Here is a 26,589-nt window from a genome sequence, read left to right on the forward strand (position 1 = left end):
AACTTTTAACTCAAGATATATTTTTGTAAATTGTAATTGTCAAGTTGAATTGGAGGGTAAAAATGTTGATCTTCCTTGTCCGCCAGCATCATGCAAAACACAATTTTAAAGTTTCAGCGCTTAGACCTCCCTGGACAATCTCGGGCTTTCATACCAACCTCCTCTCTCGTTTTCTACACACAACTCCCTTTTTCTCCCTAGTTCCTCTGGAATTTCTCCTCTGAAATTTCAATCTTCCATTATGTGCCACATACATGGCTGTATGTAGTTTCCTGTGTTCACAAGTTTACACTTCTACCCTGATATTTTTGTTGCATATGCTATCACTAATTGTAAATGCAAATTACCCTACCTTCTCATTCTGCCTGTTAGTAAAGGGGAGGTAGCTTTCCTTATGAGTGTGGGAGTAGTTTATGAACATTGGAGTACCCCTCAAATCTCAACCTGAAATTCAATAAAAATTTATTTCATTAATTCTACTTATTACCTCCTTAAAGGCATATCTGAAGATTTACCTTATCCAAATAGAATTCTTAACTGAACCCCCTCAAATTAAGCTTCCCTTAACCTCTCTCCACACTAGTTAAATATTTGCTCAGATTTTCTAATGTTTTTACCTACAAATTCTGTATCTTCCCATGCATAAGGTTAAATCGAGGAAAGAGATTTTATTCTCTCATTTAGAAATTCACATTTAGAACCAAAGTATTAGATCCACAATTCACCTTAAAGATCATCCAGTTCAATGGCCTCATTGTAATGATGAACAAACGGGATCATTTTATAGCCTCCCATTAATGTATAACACAACTTACGCAGTAAATATGCAACAAGCTTTTGTTGAATAAATGGAGTTCAGCTGCTTATTTAACTGCACTCATTACCTTTACATGGTTGGCAGCATTTATTAAGTGCTCACCTCTCTATGAAACAGTGTTAGTTGCTAAACTAATGGAATAGAAGTGAAGCAATCACAGTATGAGACAGACAACACTGAAACAGGCTGCTCTATTAAAGCCATAGACATGGTGGAGCAGGTGGGAGGGTGGGACAGGTTCCACATCCCAGCAGCGAGGTGGTTACTAAACATGAAATTTCTAGAATGAAGGAGGATACAGGTTTCAAAAATCTGGCAGTCCTCTACAAATTACTAAAGACCAACACAATGAAAAGTGTAAGATTTTAAATGTTGAATGATAGTTCTGAAGTAACCAGGAAGATGGAGCACCTCCTGATGTTTATTGTGTTAATAAGTGTAGGATCAATTCTATTGAGAGATGTATTCCTAAATTATATTTATATTCCTAATTATTTCTATTCTTTGCTATAGCATGAATCTTCCACGACAGATTTTTCTAACTTTTGATTCTTTAGCATGTATTCATTTATGTTAGAGAAAAAGAACATTACTTAAGATGATATGCCTCATGTTTGGAAGCATTTCATTTAAATATCTTAATTTTAAAGTAAAGTTAATTGGTCTCTAACTTAAGAGGGAAAATGCTTTAAGTCATGCTCAGAAGATAGGAATGGTTGCTTAAATCTATTTAATCAGTTTCTTTTCTGGAAGAAGTAAACTTTCAAGTTTGAAAAAGTGAGTAAAGACAGAATCAAAGCAGGAGGCTATTTCAGACAGAGAGCAATGAGTAGATACATGCAATATGTCCAAGAGGAGAAAGAACCAGTAAGTACAAATATAGAAGAAATGAGATAGGTAGAATATTTGTAATGCAAAGTGAATGCTCTACCACTGTGAAAAGACATAACTTAAAATTTACAAGTGTAACACACATTAGTAAAAATGCAAAAACTGTATGAAGGCGTTTAGAAGAAAGTAAAAGTTTAATTTCCTATATCTCAGTTGCATTCCCCAGAAATGACATCCGTTATTGCTATCTATTTTCTTTTCAAAAATTCCCAGAGGCATGTCTATCTCTACTTCCATATTTATCTGTCTTGTCTGTTTTATCCACGCATCCATCCCTCCACCTATCTTTTTATTATAAATAAATAAATTTATCTGTAATGATTTCTGAGATCCATTGCCAAGTAGGAATGATGCATGGCAATTTCTTTGTCAGCCTACTCCATGTTGCTTAGAGGAAGGACTCTCCATTGTGGAAATGGGCTTGCCTTTGGACCCAGGTCATTTGCAGTGACATTGCATGTATGCTTGAGTAAGGTGACCTTGCTCAAGGACCAGGGTGGATCCGGGTTTAGGGTAGATCAGGTTTTAGGGAGTATCCTGCTCCTTGGGTTTAGGGCAGTTCCAGGTTTAAGGTGTACCATGCTGGAAATAGGGTGCATCCTGCTGCCTCAGGCACGCCCGCTCCTTGAGTTCCCGTTGAGTTCTCATGGGATTCAGAGAGGATTTGGGATTCAGAATGTGGATCTCCCCAGAACATGTGTAGAGTGCCGGTGTGAGTTCGGGAATAAAGAGTTGCTGTTTGAATCTACAAGGTGTGAGTGGCTCGTGATTTTGTGCCCAGCCAGACTGCGACAAATGATAAAAATATAAATCCATTTGTTTCTATGAATAGATTTATTTTTATAAGTAGAGTTTTAATGTAAATGAAATTATGGCACACTTAGCCCTGAAATTTTCATTTTTGTTTTAAAAGTTAACATATCTGGGCATTTTTCAAAATCAGAAGATATATTCTACCTCACATTTTTTCCAGTTGCAAAATATTCCATCATATAAGTGTATAATTTTTCAATTTAATCACTTCTTACTAATAGACAGGTTATTTCTAGATTTGTCACAAAAAAAACTTCCCTGGAGATTTATCTCAGTGATAGATTATGAGCATTTTAAGGCTATTAGTAGGAGGATTGAGAGAACATTTTAAGAAATGTACATAGTTGGGAAAGAAATGAGTAAACATGGTTTTTAAACAGATGGAATATTGAATGTAATCAGAGTCAGAACCATACTACATACTAATATACACATATGAAAATCCTTATCACATTCTAATCATTTATAATTTAAAACCAAGACAGTCAATGAAGTTTTCTGAGTTTTAATACCCACTTAACAATAATTATATAATTCAAGTCATCATTCTGAATTTTTCTAGCTGTTATGTTTAAGTTTGAATGAGAAGCATTTACAGAGTAGAAGTAGCATTTTTGTCTTGACAATTTTTTTTTTAGTTTAATTTTATTTAATTGTTTGCTTGCTGTTTTTTTTTTTTTCTTCCAGTCAACAATGTGTCTGCCCAGGAACTAGGCTCTGTACTAAACCATTCATTATTTAATTGTGTGTCAGAACTTCCCAAACCCTCAATGACCCTTTTCTTCAAGGTTTATAATTCCAGTAGACCTTATGACTTGACAATAATTCCACTATGGAAAACGATAATTGACGATGCCTTCAAAATCCATTTATGGTACACTCCAAATCTGTAAGCAAGGATAAAAGGAATGTTTCTCAAAATCACAAAGGCATTGTAACATTGGGGAAACCCCTTCATACTAATCATATTTAATAGTAAACATAAGCTATTTTAGTTATTTGCAAAATGGGGAGAGGGGTAATATCTATTTTCTTTATAGATCTTTAAAGCAATTATTGATAGAATTTCGTTTTTGTGAATGTGGCACCCTTCCAGAGGGCACACAGGACTGAGCTGAGAGTCCATGTCATGGGATATGTAATTGCCCTCTTTTTCCTGCCCAAATAAAGAAGGAGTGTGAAAATGGAAAGGAACTGAGAAAATGTGAAACTGGTCACTTAGGCAAAGCCAGATAAGACCTTCACAAGCACCAGAAAGAGAGCTAAGGGTTAGGGCTGCATTGCTTTATTTTTGAGGATGGTGGTGGACCTAGTTCATTCCTTCTCCATTTTTAATTTACCCATGAATTGGTTAAAATCTTACTAAAATGCAGATTCTCTTTAAGCCATTCTGCATTTCTAACAAGATCCTAGATGATCTCAATGCTTCCATGCTTTAAGCAGCAATGCAGCCTGTGAAAGGGAAGTTGAGTTGCAGATGTGGATTTTAAAGCTGCTGGAAACTGTGGATTCATAATGAATGTGAACCATTTCATAAAAGAATGGTGCATAGGCATGGCTTCAAAGGGCAACAAACCAGGTTTAAAAATCTTACTAAATATTCAGCAATTTCCTCCTTGTTAGAGTGTTAATTTGGGATGCTAAAGAAAACATTTTTTTTTTCAAGCTCAGCGTGACAAAATGAAGTATGAGTGGGCATCCAATCTCAGAACTCTCTTTGTGATTCCACCTTTAGACTCCTGATTTCGGATGGAAGGTGAATTGAAGGGAACCCAAAGGAAAAGGGGCATGGGAATGAAGAAAACTAGAGGAAAGTAACTGCAAAATGCCAATAATACACTACTTGATTATAACAGAAATGTTAGTAGCTCTTTGTGAGTCAAGATCAATAACTTGTTAGAGATAGGTGCTCACTACATCTATATACATGAATCAATTTCATTGGATTAAAAAATAAGTAATTTGCTTATTCTTCTCAAGTGTGATACCAAATTGCTAATGTAATGCCATCTTTCAATATTTATACATCTTCCTCCTCAATTTAGCAAAGCTATATCCACTTTAAGTTTACATAGCTTCAAACAAGGAAGATAACCAAAATCAAATCACATGAAGTTATAATTCTTCTTTATATTTTTCATGTCTCCTTCTACAGCTGTAGCAGAATAAATTATGTATTATGTCGAAATATTCCTTAAGGCCTGATATTTTGTAACTGTTGATAAAGCATTTTTAAATTACCTGAATAATGCTCAAGATATTTCAAAATGATTAAATTTTTTGAAAAGAGTACAAAAATAAACATGCTGACTTCAATATTGTCTTGTTTCAAAACCTTCATATTTTATGTCTTTTTTACTCATGTATACTTTATAATTAGCTTTCACATTTCCCCCAAAGAATAGTGTGTCCTTCAGTCTAAGCCTGCTTTCGTCAAGACAATGGGACTTTTTGTCTGTAATCACATTTAAAAACTAGAGTTGATTTGGGCCAAAGTATTAACAGAAAAACATCAAATAATCTGACTTTAGATCAGTGCCACTTTTCTTACATTCTCTCTAAATAAGTTTATAGTTCTCAGACTTTTGTGGTAACGTAATTGATATGTCTTCCACCATTTTCAACTACATTTAGCTCCTCTGAGTAGTGAAAATATTGAAGGTAGGAAATGTACCAAAAACATCTTCAGTTTTCTTCCCACTTTCAAACTGGGTAGGAAGCAGTCAGTCAACAACATTTATTGAGCTATTTAGTGTTGTGAGGAGGTTATATAGAGAGGTGTTGAAAAACGCTGGGACATACTTCAGGCCTAGCAAAGATGGTTTATTGATGCTTCTGTAAAGGTGAGAGTCCTTTTGATGTCATCAAAATTGCAGATGGATGACAGCTGAGAAACTGACACAGAATCAACTGCTAACCAAAAAATGTAATTAGATAATGATGTTGAAAAATTTAAAAAACTAAAAATTGAAAACAAAATTTACTCTCTAACTGGAAATCTGAATCTAGAAAGAAATAAAGGCATATTAGATATATGAAATCATGCAAATGTTGCTGAGATTTTAACTATATATTCTTCTATGTATCTACTATCCATCTATCTACTAATTTTGATTCAAAATAAAAACTTAAATAGAATGATGACTTTCTCCCAACCTGACAACAATTTGATGGTTTATCTTGATATAATCATCATGAAGATATTCTAAACTTCAGTATCAAAGGACAGAACAATATTATAAGGCAATATCATATCACCACACTCTAATGTTGGTATTTGAGAGTCATCACATTAAACACAGCTTGATTAAAAACAGTATGCTTATTTTCTTTTGTGCATTGCTTAAATTAAAATTTTCATAGGTGTATTTGACTTATTTTACTTTATGCAATTTAAAATCAATAACAAAAATTAATGAAAATGCAATATTTTTATTTTAAAACAGATTTTAAAAATTTATTTCTGTTATGCCAAAAAAAAAACTAGGAAATGCACAAGTGAAGAAATAACACACTATCAAAATTTGATGTATACTTCATAATGGGCTTACCACCCTTTTTGACTTATTGGCTTACTTGACTTCTTAAATCACATTATAGCAACACTAATACAGGTCATAATACGCGATCTTTCATCTCTCCAGCCAAATGGTGTTTCTAAATTTGTCACTACATTAAAATTCTAACTATTATCATTAGCAAGTGATTAAAACAACAACAACATCAAATAGAGTTCATGGTAGTGGTATTAACTACTAAAATGCTCTGCCACCTGTTTTAGATGAATAAATACAAAGAAGTAGTGTCAATTTTTTTCTAAAGAAGAAGTGGTGTCAGCCTCCCATGATGTTCACACAATAAGCTAGGAACATCACTTTCTCTGAAGTGGTGAGTACTCATCATAGATAATGTTTATTGCTAAAATCACTGGAAAAACATCGTCAAAGCAAAATTTCAGTTCTGTTGCGCTTGTTATTTGCTTAAAGCATTGTATACAAACACCTAGATTTTTTTTTTTTTAAAGAGAGAGTGAAAGAGGAGAGAGAGAGAGAGAATTTTTTAATATTTATTATTTTTTAGTTCTCGGCGGACACAACATCTTCGTTGGTATGTGGTGCTGAGGATCGAACCCGGGCCGCACGCATGCCAGGCGAGCGCGCTACCGCTTGAGCCACATCCCCAGCCCCACACCTAGAATTTTTGAGGAATCAGTATCCAGATTTTTTTAATTCCTTATAATTTTGAATTGGCACCATCATATCTGTGAAAGAAACCAAATATAATTTTTAAAATATTTTCCTTGGTATCTTACTTGAAAAATTCTGCTTCCAAGGTAATGATACATTATTCATCTCACTTGCCTTTCTATGTCTTTATGTTTTCTTTTATTGAATATATATGGAAAAGAGATTTCCCTCTCTCTCTTTGGAGATGAACAAGGATTGAAATGAAAGTTACAATGAAATTTTGCTTTATTCAATTGTGTTCTTTGTCAAGGAATAAGAGAAGACCCCAAAGTGTATCAACATTTTTTTCTTTTAAACGTGATGAACAAAGCCATTTTGATTTATTATTTTCTTTCAAAGGACAGGTGACATTTCCTGCAACATTGACTTTAGTTTATAATCCCCTTTTGGCAAGCCAAAGAGAATTACAATTGGAAAGATTTTCACAGTCAGACGCTCCACTAGAATAAAATGCTATAGAGCGCTTCACTTCAGCCAAACCAGCAAAATCTTTCCATTGCCAATTTTTCCTTTATATTTTGAAGTTGGCCTCTCAGCACAGATTTGATTCACACCATTTAAAAATAAATCTGGTGTCTGCAAAGCAGAAAATTCAGGCTGTGTTGTCATAGAATCATTATTTCCATTTTTATGCTTGGAGACAACCTAGACTTTTAAATGAGAGGTACAGCTCTTAATTATATGGTGAATAGTAAAAACAAATTATATTTAAAATATATGCATTTGTTATACTTACCAAAGGAAAAACTAGTGCATTAATATTTGGCACATTAAATGTTTTTATGAATGATTTCATTCCATGATAAATATATATTTATGTTAAGAGGTTATATCCTATGGCAATAATTGGTTTTGAGATGGATAGCTGAAATAAGTGTTTGAATTCAACAATATGTCATTTTGTTCTTACTTTATTTTAATGATTTTATCATTATCTGCCAAAAATCAAGCAATTGGGGGTATTTTCCTGGCTTCTTTTTCAATTTCAAAGATTTACTCTTCACCATTGAGCATTTCCTCTGCTGCTGTCTGAGTAGACATGCATCTCTCTCCATCAAGAGATGGAGCCTCAGTTTTCTTCTGTAACTCTGAGCTGGGTGTGTAGCTGCTTTAACTAAGAGGAAAGTGCTATCCTGGAACTTCTGAGTCCAAGCCTAGCGTGTGACACTTTTCCTTCCTCTATCTTAGAGCCTTTGACCTCTATAGAAGAAATCCAAACTATCATTTATGCTCATGTGCAGCAGGAGCTCTGTGGGCATGAGAGAGAGAGAGAGAGAGAGAGAGAGAGAGAGAGAGAGAGAGAGAGAGAGAGAGAGAGAGGGAGGGAGGGAGGGAAGGAGAAACCACTATGTGGAGAGGTCCTGCAGAACAAGACACCACATAAAAAGTCAGGCCCAAACTGTCATAGCTAAGAAGAGCCTAAGAACATATGTCAACTAAATGTAACATGATGTCCTGGATGAGTGCCTAGAACAGAAGAGGACATTCAGTAAAAATTAAAGAAATCTGAAAAAATACTATGGATTTGAGTGGCTAATAACGAATCTATATTGCTTCATTAATTGTAACAAATGTACAACACTGATGTGAGGTACTAGGAGAAACTGTGAAATGTGTATAATCTCTCTGTACTCTCAAGGTTTCCGCAAATACAAAAAGTAAAGCTTATTGGAAAATACATTTATAAAGAGGCCCCTGAGAGGAGCATTAGGGGGTGGGAGACTCCCAGCCAGCCTTTGATGGCAATTGATTGAAAACTCACCGTGAGAGTAATGGAAGAAGCACCAACTGAGCCCTAGCCAGGATCTAATGGAACTTCTGTTTCAACCTCCATGTTTGGGAGAATTTTGTGTTGTAATGGATAAAATTAACATGCTATTTTAATTGGATTATGATGCATGCATAATTTATCATGTTAAATTCAAGAGAGGAATCATTAGTAGTTTTATTCCTTTGAAAAGTTGAGAGATGTCTGGAGAAGACAAAGTTTTCTAGGAAAGATGGTATGTTAAATATAAATGCACAGCACAGATTCTAGATTCAAAATCCAGGTTCAGTGTTTCAGTTTACTTCCAACAGCAACATGCAGTAGAGAAAGTTACTTTTCCTCTTATTGAATAGGAGCTTTTCCTTCTTGGTAAAATATGTTATGGGCTGAAGTTTAAGAGATAATATATTTAGGCTATCAGCACAATTTTAAACACAAAGAACTTGCTGATTAAATGCTACCTGTTAGGAAATGCACTGAGCAGGGTACACAGAGATTTGTCTCTACCCCACCGGTGAAGTGGCACCAGAGGCCTCTCTATTCCACTGCTCAGTTAATTGGAATCCTAGGTCTACTTTTAATCTAAACCGCATCCAAGTAAATATTAAACTCCGTTATTAAATTATTAGTGCATGTCAAGTATTTAACATTTACTATCAATTCACAACTACTACCCAAGATGGATATTACAATATTTTTTCATCCTACAAGAAAACTAATGTTTTACACTGTTTATGTGATTCTGCAACCTGTACACTCAGAAAAGTGAGAAATTATACCCCATCTGATTCAAATGTATGATATGTCAAGATCGTTGTACTGTCATGTGTAATTATTTAAAACAAAAAATAAAATAAAATAAAATAAGCTATCTAAGATCAAAGAGGGAATAGTGGTTGGTAGAGCTGGGGTCCCAACCTAGGCTGTCTGATTTCTAAACCCAGGCACTTGAATATGCCATTCTTCATTTCTTCTATTTGAATGATTTAGTCTTTTTGTCCATATTAATTAAATCTGCTCTACAACATATTATTTTATCTTGATCTTGGAAATGTTGAGATTATCTTGTGCTAAAGAAAGTCCTTCGTATCTTTAGGTTGTGAGGTTAGCACTTTGCAAGTGTTAAAATTGATTTGCACTTAAATATTGTGCAAATGAAACCAATGAGATATTAATCAGTCTAATCTAGGTCAGAATGTTTTTAATTGCCTTTAGTGCAAAACCCTGTCAGAAAAGAAGAAATGGAAATTTATACATTGCTTAAATTGGGAAGACCTAGAAGTAGAATAGTCAAATAGTGGAAGGGAATGTTATTATAGTTAAATACTCTGCACAGCTAGCTAAAGGTCAAGAAAAACAGTTCACAGTTCTGAAATGATTGAGTTGAAAAATAAAATTAGGTTGTGATGAAGGACAGCAGATAATAATGATGAAGATATAAAAATGAATGAAATATGTAACAGGGGAAATGCATTGTGGTCTGCTAACATTGGCAGTGTCTTCAAGGATTTAGCCATAGAAGGAGAACCAAAGTCACAAAGTTAATCTCTGATCATAATCTCTTTATGGTAACTAAAAAAGAAAGAGGAGAATTTCTATACAAATATTCCACAAATAGCTTTAACAACAACAAAGTTTATTATCTGTGTAAGTACCCAGAATGTCCATGTCCATCAGGCTAGAAGCTGTATTGTCTGAGTATGAGAAATGGTTTGCACCTATAAAATGGCACATTCATTCCATTTTTGCTGCTCTCTTACTGCTTCAGGAACAAGAAAAGGTAAAGCCAAAGGAGGTCAGGGAAAGTGAAAACAGTTCCTTAAAAGGAGGGGAAAAAATTCTTTTGTAAAAGCTTTATATTCACAAGAAAAGAAGTTGTATAACTTTCTTCTAATTAGACATTCAACATTGAATTCATAGTTTTTATATAAGGATGTACATTCTTTTTTAGTTGGCTGTTACTTACACACTTGTTTTATTGACTTTTCATTTAAAAAATGTAGTTAAGGTTTATGTAAGCAAAATAATGATTCCCATACCCCAAACCCTGGAGCCTGTACCTATGCTACATTATGTCCCAGTGGAATTTTGCAAGCTGGGCAAGGTGGCAAATGCCTATTATCCCAGTGATTTGGGAGGCTGGGACACAGGATTGCAAGTTAAAGGCCAGCTTCATCAATTTGGAAGGCTCTAAGCAGTTTAGCAAAGCTCTGTCTCAAAATAAAAAGGGGAAAAGGGCTGAGGATGTAGCTAAGTGGTAAAAGACCCCTGGGTTCAATCCCCAGTACAATATATTTATCTCCAAATCCAAAGGAACTTTGCAGTGTGGTTAGGGGAAGGGAACTTGAAATGGGGAGAACACAATCACAGGAATTCTTAAAAGATGAGAACCTTTACTGGTGTCAGAAAGATTTGATGGGAGACTCAATTTGTCATTCCTGAATCTCATGATAGAAGACGTGCCAGGGACAAGGACTATGAGGGCCTCTTGAGGCTGAAAATACCCACCTCTCCACCCATCTACAGTCAGTGAACAAACAGGAACCTGAGTTCAAAAAGGTGCAAGGAAATGAATTCTGTCAATGATCTCAATGAGCAAGAAAACAGAGTCTCCACTCCTATTTAAGAGCTCTGCCATGCAGACCTTGACTTTAGCCATGTTTACGAAGACTCAGGACCCACAGAACTGTAAATTGATAAATTAACATTGTTTTAAGCTGCTATATGTGTGATAATATGTTACAGCAGTAACAGAAAATGTATTATTGCATCTTGTCCATCCTACATTTTTACAGAGCATGGCATAGTGTCCTGATTATATAGAATAATAATAACAAGAATAATGAGAGTGTATTGGTAATTTACCCTTTAAAAACAAACACAGGTAATGGCGTCAGGCACTGGGGCGCCGCTTCCTGTTGTCAGTGGCCAGGAGGCCAGGGCGTCCGTTGGGAGGCTGAGGGGCTGGGGCACCGCTTCCTGTTGTCAGTGGCCAGGAGGCCGCAGCGTCGGTTGGGAGGCCAGGAGCGCCCCCAGCCCGGCTCCCGGCTCCGTTTGAAGTTTTATAAAAACAGTCTTCAGATTTTAGGAAGATGGTGGCGGGAAGTGAGTAAGCCGCTCTGAGCCCCGCGCCGCAGCGTCTGAAAAGATGAGGTAAAGATCATTAAAGGAGATCTGTCGACAAAAACCCAGCACCGTGTCAAGATAGGGGCCTAGGTGGAGTGAATCAGCCACTAATCCAGCCAAGGTGAAGGGAGTACAGCACGACTTCAGCGCGAGCAGTAAGGCTGCAGCCCGAGCCGCTCGGCTCCATCAGCCCCTTCTCCTTCTCCCTCCCCTTCTCCTCTCCGCCTTTCCACCTTGCTTCTTTCTCCCCAGCCATCTCTCCTCCCAAGCTCAGTCTCTAAATTTAGATCTCAACTTCTTTCCCCCACCCCGCCCGCTCTCCTGCGTGTCCGGTACCCGGACCGCGCGGCCCTGAGGCGCCGCCTCCCCTCCCCCAACCCGCACCCCCTCCCCAGGGGTCCCGAAGGCCGCCGCCACTGCCGCCGCCGCTGCCGCCACCTCCCACAGAGCACCATAGAGCAGACTCTTCACCGCGCGAATGAACTGCCGAAGTATATGAAACAGCTGATAAGATGAGCGACAATTTAAAATCCAAGTGATCCAAGAACACGCACTGAGCTCTGACCCGCTGAATTCAAACTCCCGGTCACCTGCTTCCCGCAGACAAACAGCTATGACTCGGCATTAATTCATCCCGCTGAAACAACTGGTCAGCCCTTCTCATCCTACGAAGGTAAATGCCTACCGAGCCTTCATAAGTAGTGGCCACAGGTTTGAAACGGGGCTTGGGAGAGAAGGACCCACCCGTTGAATTAGTCTCCCGGCAAAGGGAAACCGTGTCATCAGACTGCTGCGGAGATAACTTTGTTGAAACAGGTGTGTGATCCCATAGCCTTGCCTCTCCACACATCGGGAAAACTCTAAGAGCCCCTCCCAGCTCTCCCGTAAGGGCACCTCCCAGCTCTCTTGTGAGTGCTTCAGCCAGCCCGAGGGAATCAGAGGTGGTGCGGGTCTCGCAAGCGGAAATACCGCTCCCACCAGGGCTGACTGCTGAGGTCTCTTGCACCACCTACGGGAAGTGGATACCAGAGGGCAAGTAAAAGCCGCTGAGGATTCTCAGCCCCAAACTCTACAAGCTTAGGGTCTGAGGGAATGGCAAACTGGAAGAGTGTGCCCAGTCGTTCATGAAAACAGGGCTCCCGGGAGCAGCAGACTTGGCGTGTAGCCAGTATTGTGGTGAGAGGGGCCTGGCTAGAGAAAAAGTGGGAAGTGACTAGACACAAGAGGAGGCCCTAGACACTCAGGATTGGAGACTCGCCCAGTCTGGGAAGAGCTGCTGCACAGTGATTGGTTCCCGCGTATTGACAGGAGAAACTTGACCTGGTGGGCACAGCGCCATCTACTGGAAGAGAAGTTAATCAAACTCTAAGACTGCATTTATTAGGTTTTTTTTTTCTTTTTCTTTTCTCCTTTTTTTTTTTTTTGATTTAGGTTTTTCTTTCATTTTCATTTTTTTCTTTCTTGTTGTTTTATTAATTTTTTTTTACAAAATATTTTTTTAAATTTTTTTTTCTACTAATTTTAACTTAAATTTTTTTAATTATTATTATTATTTTTTTTTATCTTTTTCTTTTTTAGTTCCTATTCTTTTTCTTCTTTAGTCTTCTCATTTTTCTTATCCCCCCTTTTTTCTTGAATTCTACCTGCCTACTCTCATTCTCTTTAGAGACTTCTTCCCTTCCCTTCAAATACCTTTCCTCCCAAGCATCAAACTAATTTATAGGAGTAAACAGTAACTCAGCAGTCAAACAGAACAAGAAACAACATGAGCAGCTTCAAAAAACAAGGAAGAAAAGGAGTACAAACAACGCAGGACAGCCTAAATATTCAGGAGGACCTAGAGTCATCAGAAAAATGGTCATATAAAGAACTCAAGGAACACCTAAGACAGATGGAATGGAACCTTAAAAAGGATACAAGACAGCAAATTCAAGCAGCGAAAGAACACATTGAGAATGAATTTCACAAACAGATAAAAGAAGAAGTTAAGCATCTTTATCAGGAGATAGAGACTATAAAAAATAATCAAACAATAATTCTAGAAATGAAGGAAACGATAAACCAAATTAAAAACTCAATTGAGAGTATCACTAACAGAGTGGAGCAAGTAGAAACCAGAACATCAGATAATGAAGACAAAATACACCATCTTGAAAAGAGTCTAGCCAACTCAGAAAGGCTGGTAAAAAATCACGAGAAAAACATCCAAGAATTATGGGATAACATTAAGAAACCGAACTTACGAGTCATCGGGATAGAAGAAGGTACAGAGATTCAAACCAAGGGAATGAGAAACTTGCTGAAGGAAATAATTACAGAAAACTTTCCAGAAATAAAAAAGGAAACAGATATACAAATTGAAGATGCATACCGGACACCGAGCATACAAAATCACAGTAGACCAACGCCAAGACACATTGTTATGAAGATATCCAATATACAGAACAAAGAGAAAATATTAAAAGCTACAAGAGAAAGGAGACAGATTACATTTAGGGGTAAACCAATACGGTTAACCACGGATTTTTCATCACAGACACTGAAAGCAAGAAGGTCATGGAACAATGTATTTCAAACACTGAAAGACAATGGATGCCAACCAAGAATTCTGTATCCAGCAAAATTAAGCTTCAGGTATGACAACGAAATAAAAATCTTTCATGATAAACAAAAGTTAAAAGAATTTGCAGCCAGAAAACCAGCATTGCAAAGCATTTTGAGCAAAACACTACACGAGGAAGAAATGAAAAACAATAACCAAAACCATCAGTGGGAAGTGCCGCAGTAAAGACAGAGGGCAAGGGGAAAGACAATCATGGAGAGACAAACTAAATTTTTTTTTTTTAAAAAAAGGATAAACAATCAAACATGGATGGAAGTTCAAACCACATATCAATAGTAACTCTGAATGTTAATGGCTTAAACTCTCCAATAAAGCGACATAGGCTGGTATCGTGGATTAAAAAAACAAATCCAACAATATGCTGCCTCCAGGAGACACATCTGATGGGAAAAGACATACACAGGCTGAAGGTGAAAGGATGGGAAAAAATATACCACGCACATGGTCCTCGTAAGCAAGCAGGGGTGGCCATCCTCATATCGAATAAAATCGACTTTAAGACTAAGTTAATCAAAAGGGATAAAGAAGGTCATTATATACTGTTAAAAGGAACCATTCACCAACAAGACATAACAATTATCAATATTTACGCACCAAACAATGGTGCTGCGACATTCACAAAACAAATTCTCCTCATATTCAAGAATCAAATAGACCACAACACAATAATTATGGGAGACTTCAACACACCTCTCTCACCATTGGACAGATCCTCCAAACAAAAGTTAAATAAAGAAACTATAGAACTCAATACCACAATCAATAACCTAGACTTAACTGACTTATATAGAATATATCAACCATCATCAAATGGATATACTTTCTTCTCAGCAGCACATGGATCCTTCTCAAAAATAGACCATATATTATGCCATAGGGCAAACCTCAGTAAATATAAAGGGGTGGGGATAATACCATGCATTTTATCTGATCATAATGGAATGAAACTGGAAATCAATGATAAAAGAAGGAAGGAAAAATCCTACATCACATGGAAAATGAACAATATGTTACTGAATGATCAATGGGTTACAGAAGACATAAAGGAGGAAATCAAAAAATTCTTAGAGATAAACGAAAATACAGACACAACATATCGGAATCTATGGGACACAATGAAAGCAGTTTTAAGAGGAAAGTTCATCGCCTGGTGGTCATTCCTCAAAAAAAGAAGAAACCAACAAATAAATGAGCTCACACTCCAACTCAAAGCCCTAGAAAAGGAAGAGCAAAACAACAGCAAATGTAGCAGAAGGCAAGAAATAATTAAAATCAGAGCGGAAATTAATGAAATTGAAACAAAAGAAACTATTGAAAAAATTAACAAAACTAAAAGTTGGTTCTTCGAAAAAATAAATAAGATCGACAGACCTTTAGCCATGTTAACGAAGAGAAGAAGAGAGAGAACTCAAATTACTAACATACGGGATGAAAAAGGCAATATCACAACAGATGCTACAGAAATACAGAAGACAATTAGAAATTATTTTGAAAATCTATATTCCAATAAAATAGAGGATAGTGAAGACATTGATAAATTTCTTAAGTCATATGATTTGCCCAGACTGAGTCAGGAGGATATAGACAATCTGAACAGACCAATATCAATAGATGAAATTGAAGAAGCCATCGAAAGACTACCAACCAAGAAAAGCCCAGGACCGGATGGGTATACAGCAGAGTTTTACAAAACCTTTAAAGAAGAATTAATACCAATACTTTTCAAGTTATTTCAGGAAATAGAAAAAGAGGGAGCTCTTCCAAATTCATTCTATGAGGCCAACATCACCCTGATCCCGAAACCAGACAAAGACACCTCAAAGAAAGAAAACTACAGACCAATATCTCTAATGAACCTAGATGCAAAAATCCTCAATAAAATTCTGGCGAATCGAATACAAAAACACATCAAAAAAATAGTGCACCATGATCAAGTAGGATTCATCCCTGGGATGCAAGGATGGTTCAACATACGGAAATCAATAAATGTTATTCACCACATCAATAGACTTAAAGATAAGAACCATATGATCATCTCGATAGATGCAGAGAAAGCATTCGACAAAGTACAGCATGCCTTTATGTTCAAAATATTAGAAAAACTAGGGATAACAGGAACTTACCTTGACATTGTAAAAGCTATCTATGCTAAGCCTCAGGCTAGCATCATTCTGAATGGACAAAAGTTGAAGGCATTCCCTCTAAAATCCGGAACAAGACAGGGATGCCCTCTATCTCCACTTCTATTCAATATAGTTCTCGAAACACTGGCCAGAGCAATTAGACAGACGAAAGAAATTAAAGGCATAAAAATTGGAAAAGAAGAACTTAAATTATCACTATTTGCAGATGACATGATTCTATACCTAGAAGACCCAAAAGGGTCTACAAAGAAACTACTAGAACTAATAAATGAATTCAGCAAAGTGGCAGGATATAAAATCAACACGCATAAATCAAAGGCATTTCTGTATATCAGCAACAAAACTTCTGAAATGGAAATGAGGAAAAACACTCCATTCACAATATCCTCAAAAAAAATAAGATACTTGGGAATCAACCTAACAAAAGAGGTGAAAGATTTATACAATGAAAACTACAGAACCCTAAAGAGAGAAGTAGAAGAAGATCTTAGAAGATGGAAAAATATACCCTGTTCATGGATAGGCAGAACAAACATCATCAAAATGGCGATATTACCAAAAGTTCTCTATAGGTTTAATGCAATGCCAATCAAAATCCCAACGGCATTTCTTGTAGAAATAGATAAAGCAATCATGAAATTCATATGGAAAAATAAAAGACCCAGAATAGCAAAAGCAATTCTAAGCAGAAAGAGTGAATCAGGCGGTATAGCGATACCAGATTTCAAACTATATTACAGAGCAATAGTGACAAAAACAGCATGGTACTGGAACCAAAACAGGCGGGTGGACCAATGGTATAAAATAGAGGACACAGAGACTAACCCACAAAGTTACAACTATCTTATATTTGATAAAGGGGCTATAAGCATGCAATGGAGGAAGGATAGCATCTTCAACAAATGGTGTTGGGAAAACTGGAAATCCATATGCAACAAAATGAAACTGAATCCCTTTCTCTCGCCATGCACAAAAGTTAACTCAAAATGGATCAAGGAGCTTGATATCAAATCAGAAACTCTGCGTCTGATAGAAGATAAAGTTGGCTCCGATCTACAGATTGTGGGGTCGGGCTCCAAATTCCTTAATAGGACACCCATAGCACAAGAGTTAACAACTAGAATCAACAAATGGGACTTAATTAAACTTAAAAGTTTTTTTTCAGCAAAAGAAACAATAAGAGAGGTAAATAGGGAGCCTACATCCTGGGAACTAATTTTTACGCCTCACACTTCAGATAGAGCCCTAATATCCAGAGTATACAAAGAACTCAAAAAACTAGACAATAAGATAACAAATAACCCAATCAACAAATGGGCCAAGGACCTGAACAGACACTTCTCAGAGGAGGATATACAATCAATCAACAAGTACATGAAAAAATGCTCTCCATCTCTAGCAGTCAGAGAAATGCAAATCAAAACCACCCTAAGATACCATCTCACTCCAGTAAGATTGGCAGCCACTATGAATTCAAACAACAACAAGTGCTGGCGAGGATGTGGAGAAAAGGGTACACTTGTACATTGCTGGTGGGACTGCAAATTGGTGCGGCCAATTTGGAAAGCAGTTTGGAGATTCCTGGGAAAGCTGGGAATGGAACCACCATTTGACCCTGCTATTGCCCTTCTCGGACTATTCCCTGAAGACCTTAAAAGAGCATGCTACAGGGACACTGCCACATCGATGTTCATAGCAGCACAATTCACAATAGCTAGACTGTGGAACCAACCCAGATGCCCTTCAATAGACGAATGGATAAAAAAAATGTGGCATCTATACACAATGGAGTACTATGCAGCAATAAAAAATGGCAGAATCATAGAATTTTCAGAGAAATGGATGGCATTAGAGCAGATTATGCTTAGTGAAGCTAGCCAAACCCTAAAAAACAGATACCAAAGGTCTTCTTTGATATAATGAGAGCAAGTATGAACAGAGCAGGGAGGAAGAGTAGGAAGAAAAGAGTAACATTAAACAGAGACTTGAGATGGGAGGGAAAGGGAGAGAAAAGGGAAATTGCATGGAAATGAAGGGAGACCCTCATTGCTAAACAAAATTACATATAAGAGGTTGTGAGGGGAATGGGAAAATAAACAAAGAGAGAAATGAATTACAGTAGATGGGGTAGAGAGAGAAGATGGGAGGGGAGGGGAGGGGGGATAGTAGGGGATAGGAAAGGTAGCAGAATACAACAGTCACTAATATGGCATTATGTAAAATTGTGGATGTGTAACTGACGTGATTCTGCAATCTGCATTTGGGGTAAAATTGGGAGTTCATAACCCATGTCAATCTAATGTATGAAATATAATATGTCAAGAGCTTTGTAATGTTGTGAACAACCAATAAAAAAAAATGTAAAAAAAAAAAAATAAAAAAATAAAAACAAACACACCAGAGTATACAGTGTCATCATCTTCATTTTACAGATAAGGCAACCAGGCTGAGAAAGGACTGAGCATGATACTTAATTAGGTATTTCCATTTCCACTTACTTCTTAGGCTTTCAAAGCTACAGAAATCACTCATGAATGTGTCCATATGTTGGATCTAACTTAAAGACCTTGCAGCTAATCACCCATATTTTTGTTAGCTATATATGTGTAGATATTAATTATAAGTATATGAGTATGAACTAAAATGTTTTTATCAATGTTACATTTAAATAATAATTGATATAATTTATTTTGAAAGCTGAAAGCATTGACATGGGTACTCAAGAGACCAAGCTTAATGAATCAATCCTGTTTTATAATGCTCATTCTGAACAGATCTTATTTACTACTATTCAAAACACTCCTAAACCAATTAACATTTTACTTCAAACTAAAAAATTATATCCACTCTGAGTAAATGTGGTTTAATAAACTCCCTTTACTTCTTGTGCTTCATCTCCCTGTACACAGAGAATGTTATAAATATATTGTTTACATAAACACTTGATTTCATGAAGGCTAATTACTTAGCAAAGAAGCTGCAAGATGCCTTGGAGATACTATCTATGTGTCAGAATTGGTGTTTACTCAAGGCTAAAAGATATTTAGAATTAGGAGAGAAACAAATGCAATTTTATTTAGTGAAGAGCTATAATTGGCTTGTATGGAACAAGTAGAATTAGGTAAAGACAAGCTTAGAGCTATCTATCCTGGGAATAATGAAAAGGAGAGGAAGACTACAGCAGCCTCTACAGAATGCATTTTACACTGATTTTCTCATTGACTTCCCCGTGAAATATGATAGACATCTCCAGCAACATTTTCTAAATGTGGAAATCCAGGATTTGCAAGGCTGGTTATCTTGTATGAGAGCACAGATAAAAACGCAAGCTCTGGATAGAAAGGTGCCTAACATTTGCAAGCTTCTTTGTGTATACATTTCAACTTTCCATGGTTTGTCCCACTTTTAAAATTCTATGCTGAAATTACTTCAGATCTCCATCAGAGGAAAAATATTAATTAGCCCAATGAGTAACTCTACACATCATATTTTTTTGTTGTTTGGAAATAAGTAGAATTGCTGATACTTAAACATTTTCCTTAGAAATGTTTTGACTACTTTTTGCTTTTAGCTAAGTCCTACATGAACTGATGATGATTATTTCCACAAAATAGTGAATGTGTCCCAAAATAAAAACTCCTGATTTTTATTTAAGAGAATAATCAATATGTGTACTGGCATGAACTTTCAACTATGTATATATGTATATATGTGTATATTTATATGCATATAACATAAAATTCATATCTGAAAAAATATATCTGAAAAGATATGAAAAGTATATGTCTGAAATATATAGGTTTATATACATATATATGATATGTGTATGTATCATATATATCAGGACTGTATATTCATTTCATAGTTTTTTCAAATATATTTATTTCCTATATATACAAACATGTGAAAGATTGAAGTATTTGAGTTTTAAAATTTGTGTGTCAATTTACATTCTCAAAATATTTTAGCCCCATCTTTAGTTGATAGGCCCTAAACTAATGAGGAGGAGAATGCATATGTATAGTTGTCCCCAGAGGATTTTTTTACCTAAGAAAATTGATATCTGCACTGTCTTAGACCAGGATTCCTAATGACCAATAATTCAGTTATTGTGTTATGTGACCAGTTATTTCAAAGAGTTGTTTTTTGAAGAAATGTTTTCATAGAGTGTCAGTGGACTATTCCAACAAGAATAGACACTCAGGATCCAAAGCACACTTGACAACGCTGTGTTCAATTCAATTTCACCTCTCAGTGATGTGATGATTTGAGAAAATAATCACCCTCTTTAACACATATGTGAATCTGGATTTCAAGAAGCCAGGTATTATTTAATTTCTAAATGATTAAGTTTTTGAAACATATTTTATACCTATCAATACTATAAACTCAAATTATTTGTAAGTGAAATCACAATAGACATGATATGTAGATGATCCTATAATATATATAGCTATAATAATATTCCAGAATATTTCTTTTTGCAGTACTGTGGGTTGAACTCAGGGGTGCGTTACCACTGAAGCACATCCCAGACCTTTTGATTTTAAATTCGAGACATGTTCTTAGTAAATTGCTGATGATGACCTTGAACTTGTGGTCCTCTTGCCTCAGCCTCCTGAATTGTTGGGGTTCTGTTAAATACCATCACACCCAGAGTATTCTATAATGTTTCATAAAATATATACAGCCGGAGTGGTGTTTAATAGTTTATATATTTGAGCAAAAATATTTTATCCAGCATTTTAATACATATAAATTTTTAAATTACATAACTTTTACACATTTGTAGGGTAGTAAAAAATAGTGTTTATCTTTATTCATTCATTCCAAAAATCGCTTTTAAACACTAAAACCTGTTAATAAGATGCAAACAATGATCAGCAGACATTTGGTTGAGATGCATTTTATAAACAGATCCCCAGTATTCATTTCATCTTTGCTACTCTATAACAGTTTTGAGGTCAGATGTCTCAAATCAAGGCGTCAGCAGGACTGGTTCCTTCCAAGAATAAATCTGTTTTATGCCTCTCTTAGGTTTGGGTGGTATTCAGCAACCTTTGACATGCCTTCATTCATTGACACATCACCCCCATCTGTGCCTCCATTTTCATATCTCCTTTTCTGATCTCCGTATGTTTTCTTACTATTAGAACACCTGTCATTGGATTTAGGAACCCATCCTGAGATTCTTAACCTAATTATATCTGTCAAGATCCTTTTTTCAAATAATGTCACCTTCATAGATTCTGAGGTTTAGGACTTGAATGTATCTTTTGGGGCCACTATTCGAGCCACCAAACTTATCTTTAAAACTGGCTTTTGTTTTATTTCATACTTTCAAGCATTGGTGAGCAATTCTATGTGTCTAGCCTGAATCAAGCAATAGAATGTAGAGGATTAGTATGGCCTCCTGAGCCAGTTTGCTTTGTTCAAATCCTCTCTCTGCTATTTTGCTTGTAGTGAACTAGGTGAATTACTTTGCCTTGGTTTCCTTCTCTGTAACAATTGCTCATAATAATAGCACATCCCCAAAGGAATTTTTATATTAAATAAATAAAAATGTGTATAAACATATACATATGAGTGTTACCAATTGCCACTATGAAATTGTCCTCCAATTGCCATTAGGAAACATCTGAGAATTGTTTTCTTAGCACGAGGTATGATTTTGAAGTGTAGCTCATATAAGAAGACTCAATAGTATTGCTTGTTCTTCGGAGTTGCATTTAGATAAAAGAGATGAACTTGACAAAATGGCAGGGATGGTTGAAATACAGAGCAGGCTCAGCTGTATCCCTAGATAGAAACTTCTGACCTTTGGGGGCTATAGAGCAGAAGGAAACAAGCCTTGGAAGAAGACGGAAGAAAGCATTTATTCAAGTTTGAAGGGCATGTTAGGCCAGTGATTTGAAATGTACACTGAAAGCTTGGGAAGAGAGATTTGTTGGATATTCACAGAGAAATTAATAGGAGAATTAAGAGGAGAAGCTTAGAAAGAGAAAAATAACCTTAGAAAACAACATATTAGGAAATACCCAACTGAGAAGAATAGAAGAGGAAGAGTTGCCACTGAGAAAAATAAGATCAGATAGGTAAAGATACAGGAAAGGACAGAAATATATCTCCTCTTAGAAATTAGAGGAAAGAATTTCATGATGGAGATCACAAACCGGGTTATATGCTTGAGCAGTCAGGATACTTCCAAAGACAATAGCTTTTCCTCAGTTTGAAATGAAGAAACTGTTATTGGATTTTAGATGAGCAGTAGTTGTAGAGATTTGGGAAACCCACCAAGATTACAAAACTTCACCCATTATACTTGGTAATTTGGAGCTGATAATTATTAAAGAAGCTTAACAGTCAAAGGAATACATTCAAAATGTTGGGAACAGGACTTATTTTAGAAGGAAGACTTCCATATCCTTGAAGATGATAAAGATGAAACTAACAGCAATTGATGAAGAACATAAAGAGAGAGAGGCCATGATTGTCCCGAAGTCCTGAGGAATGGCAGGAGGAAGAAACTGCTAGGGGGTGACAAAATCCTCAGGACTCAAAATAATTTGGAGAAGGCCACTTGGGACAATGCTGAAGGGTCAGTCACAGATTTAAAAAAATTCTGTGATGCAGTGAAACATATTCCTGGCCTTCTTATTTCTTTAGCAGGTATTTATTGGGCACCTACTATAATGTAGGTACTGAACAGTAAAACAGACCCAACCCCCACCCCACCCCCCAAAAAAAAAACCTTCCTGAAGCTCATATTCTGGTTTTCTTGTGAGCTTAATCTATAGAATCCTTAAGTAGCATTTGACATTTAATAGCACTACTTAGAAACTAAAGAAATTTGAGGGTGGTGTTGCCTAGAGTTCAAGAGTTAATTAAGCGGACGATTAAGTGATCTTGAGTTGTTAATCATGAGATCAGCTGGGGCAGGGTTTCTCAACCTCAGTACTATGAATATTTGGGGATGGATAATTCTGATTGCCTTGAGCGTTGTAGGATGTTAGCAGCAATCCTATCATCTGCCTACTATATACTACCAATTGAATCCTATCCTTCCCATACCAAATTATGATAACCCACAATGTTTCCAGATATTGCCAAATATCTTCAGGTGGGGGCGATCAAAATCATCCCAATTGAGAAGCATTGAGCTAGAATGATACATGATGAATATAACTGAAAATGGCCAAGTTATGAAGATATAGGAGGCAGAGGAGGGTTGGAGTGAAGTAGAAACGGAGAGGAATCAAGGAAGGAATGGTCACAATGATGGATAGCAGATTCAATATGAGTCGAAATGATATGAGTTGAAATGATAAGGGTTCTGTCAGCAGCACCAGACAGAACTTGGAATCAGAAGACTTAGGTCTGAACTTGAACTTTGTCCACGTGACCTTGAGTGAACCATGTACCCACTGAGCCTCAACTACTTCCTCTGTAAAATGAGATTAATATTACAGGATGTTTTAGCGTTAAATTTAAATACTGCATATTACATTATTTTATATGAAGTAAAGAGCTCTATAAAAATAGCTCTTATTAAGGTTGAGAATGTGAAAAGAAAAAGACCGTCAAAGGGAAAGCAAAGAGCTTTAGCTGTTTCACATGGATGCTTTAGAACATATGCAACAATTCAAAGATGAGTGGTTTATAAACCCTCAACTCTTTTAGGTTTGGTCATCTGTTTCTGAAAACTTCCTAATGCTTTCAATACTCTCAGCAAAATCATGACAGAAGACAGATTTTGGGCAAAATCAGACTATGAGATTTGGATGGTGGCCTAAAACTATGTGTTCTTTTTTCATGTTCTGTGAATTTAGAAATAGGACATTTCTGGTTTACTTTAATGTGTTAAATGTGTGTAGTAAAGTAGGGCTATATTTAGGTCTGAATATCCTGTGTTCCTACCACCCCTGTAGTCTACATGGACTAAAAATATATCACTTTTTAAAGATGATTTCAATGCCTAGCTCCTGTCTGAGCTTTATAGTCAACCTATAAACTCCAAATAATATAGGTTTACAATGGAAACACTGGCAGGAGCTTAGGTCAACCAGTTCTAATATTCTGATACTGCCTTGCAGCCTGCAGAAGTTGACTGCTAAAGGTGACTCCTGAGGATCTTTCACAAAGAAAAACTATGAGAAGGAGACAGTGGGTGAATGCACATCGTCAGAAACAATGTTTTGACATTTAAAACAGTTTAATATAGTATTCTTTTTGGTCCTAATTTGGAATAAGTGTCAGACTATTTTCTACATTTAAACAACTCACTTTCAGTTAGAGGTGGTGACACAAGCCTGTAATCCCAGAAACTCAGGAGCGTGAGGCAGGAGGATGACAAATTCCAGGCCAATCTCAACAATTTAGTGAGACTCTGTCTCAAAATAATACAAAAAGTGCTGGGGATGTAGTATAGGGATAGAGAGCCCCTAGGTTCATCCCCAGTACAAATAACAACAACGATAATAATAATAATCACTTTCTCCAAATGGATGTCAAGAAATATTTTGAAAAATGTTTTTGAAAGTGTGTATAAAATATTGTTCCTTTTTTATTAAATCTACCTAGAACACCTGCATATGTCTTTTCCCAATCTTCTATTGGAGTCGGGGTTGTCGTATTGCTTTCCTGATGTATCGATTTTTGCATTTCACAATAAAAAAAAATCTCCATCCTGGCTTGCACTCAACATTATGTCTCATTTTCTTTGTGTGTAATTTCCTTGACGAGGTCTCCATGTGTGAACAAAAACCATTGAAATGGCAGAAGGACCAAGAATAACTGAATTCATGAGTGTATTAGACAAACATTTAATGCTGTTTTCTCTACTAGTTATAAGTACATACTGAAGTTTTACAAATAAATCCAATAAATTCTCAGTTTCACACCATTACCATTAATATAAAAATTTATTTGCTATTTAAACTTCTGAGCTGGCATCAAACTACAATGGTTACCAATTTTAATCTTTTGGAGAGTTGTGTGCATGGCAGAAATGACTATTAGGAGATAATAAATCAATGCAGAATGTCTTGTAATATAATTTTCCAAACCACTTATTAAGGTCTCTTTTATAAAACATAAAAGACATAATTTCTATGTACCCATAAAATGATGCTATAATCATTTTTTTGAGTTTGTCTTTCTTGCTTGTGAAGTTGTAAAGCAATCCACTTATTTTGTCCAGGAAATGACAGCAAAATCTTTATTCTTATAAAGGATTTTACTGAGAAAAAAAGATTGCACATTAAAATAAACCAGAATCACTGCAATATTTTTTTTCAGTTGAATTCCTATCACTGTCCTTTAAAAATGGCCACATGAAAGGAAATAGATAATGAATATCCCTGGTGAGATATGTTTACCATTCAGAAGACCCATCTTCCATGTACTAAATATTCTCTTATCAAATAAAATTTGCTATAGTCTCAATATAAAGATTTATTTTCAATTACTTTTGAGGTCCTTAAGTTAGAATTTTGGCCTTCTAAATACAAAGTCTTTTTGTATACTCCATCCTTTTTTCAAATCTACTGTATTATTCTGAACACTGTCTATATTGCTCATTGTTTGTTTGCAACCTTCTGGGCATTTTCCCCAGTACCATACAAATTGGATCCTAAGAGACTTTTTCTATTGAGTATCTCTTTCATTGCTGTTTCTTCTATTTATTTCTTAAAACAAGTTAATATTGGATAGTGCCCAAAGATTGTTTGGAAGTCATGATTACATTTCATGAATACATTTTTCAAAATAAAAAATTCACCGCAATTTTTAAGCCAACTGTACAGAAGCCAGGGTTGGGGAAGCAGTAAAGTAGGGAGACAGCTTATGATCATATAATGACTTTGAATTTTATTCAAATAAAATGTCATTTTGTTGCTTTGCTTTGCTTGTTTGGGTACGTAGCCCTGCAGTCATCAAACTTATTTGGAGAAGGTCCCCTCTATTTTAAGCTGCTGTTTTTAGTTAGTGAGTTACAAGAACTGTGTGTGTGTGTGTGTGTGTACCCATATATAGAGAGAGCAAAGGTAAGGCACTTAGTCTCAATTTCTATAACAATTGTTAAAAGTTGTCTCTTAATTTCAATCATTACAATCTTTCCCTTCAAGGGTCATGTTATTTTTATTTCCAAAACTTCCAACGTT

The sequence above is a fragment of the Spermophilus citellus genome (assembly GCF_964194105.1).
Source record: "Spermophilus citellus genome assembly, chromosome: 16".
NCBI lineage: Eukaryota > Metazoa > Chordata > Mammalia > Rodentia > Sciuridae > Spermophilus > Spermophilus citellus.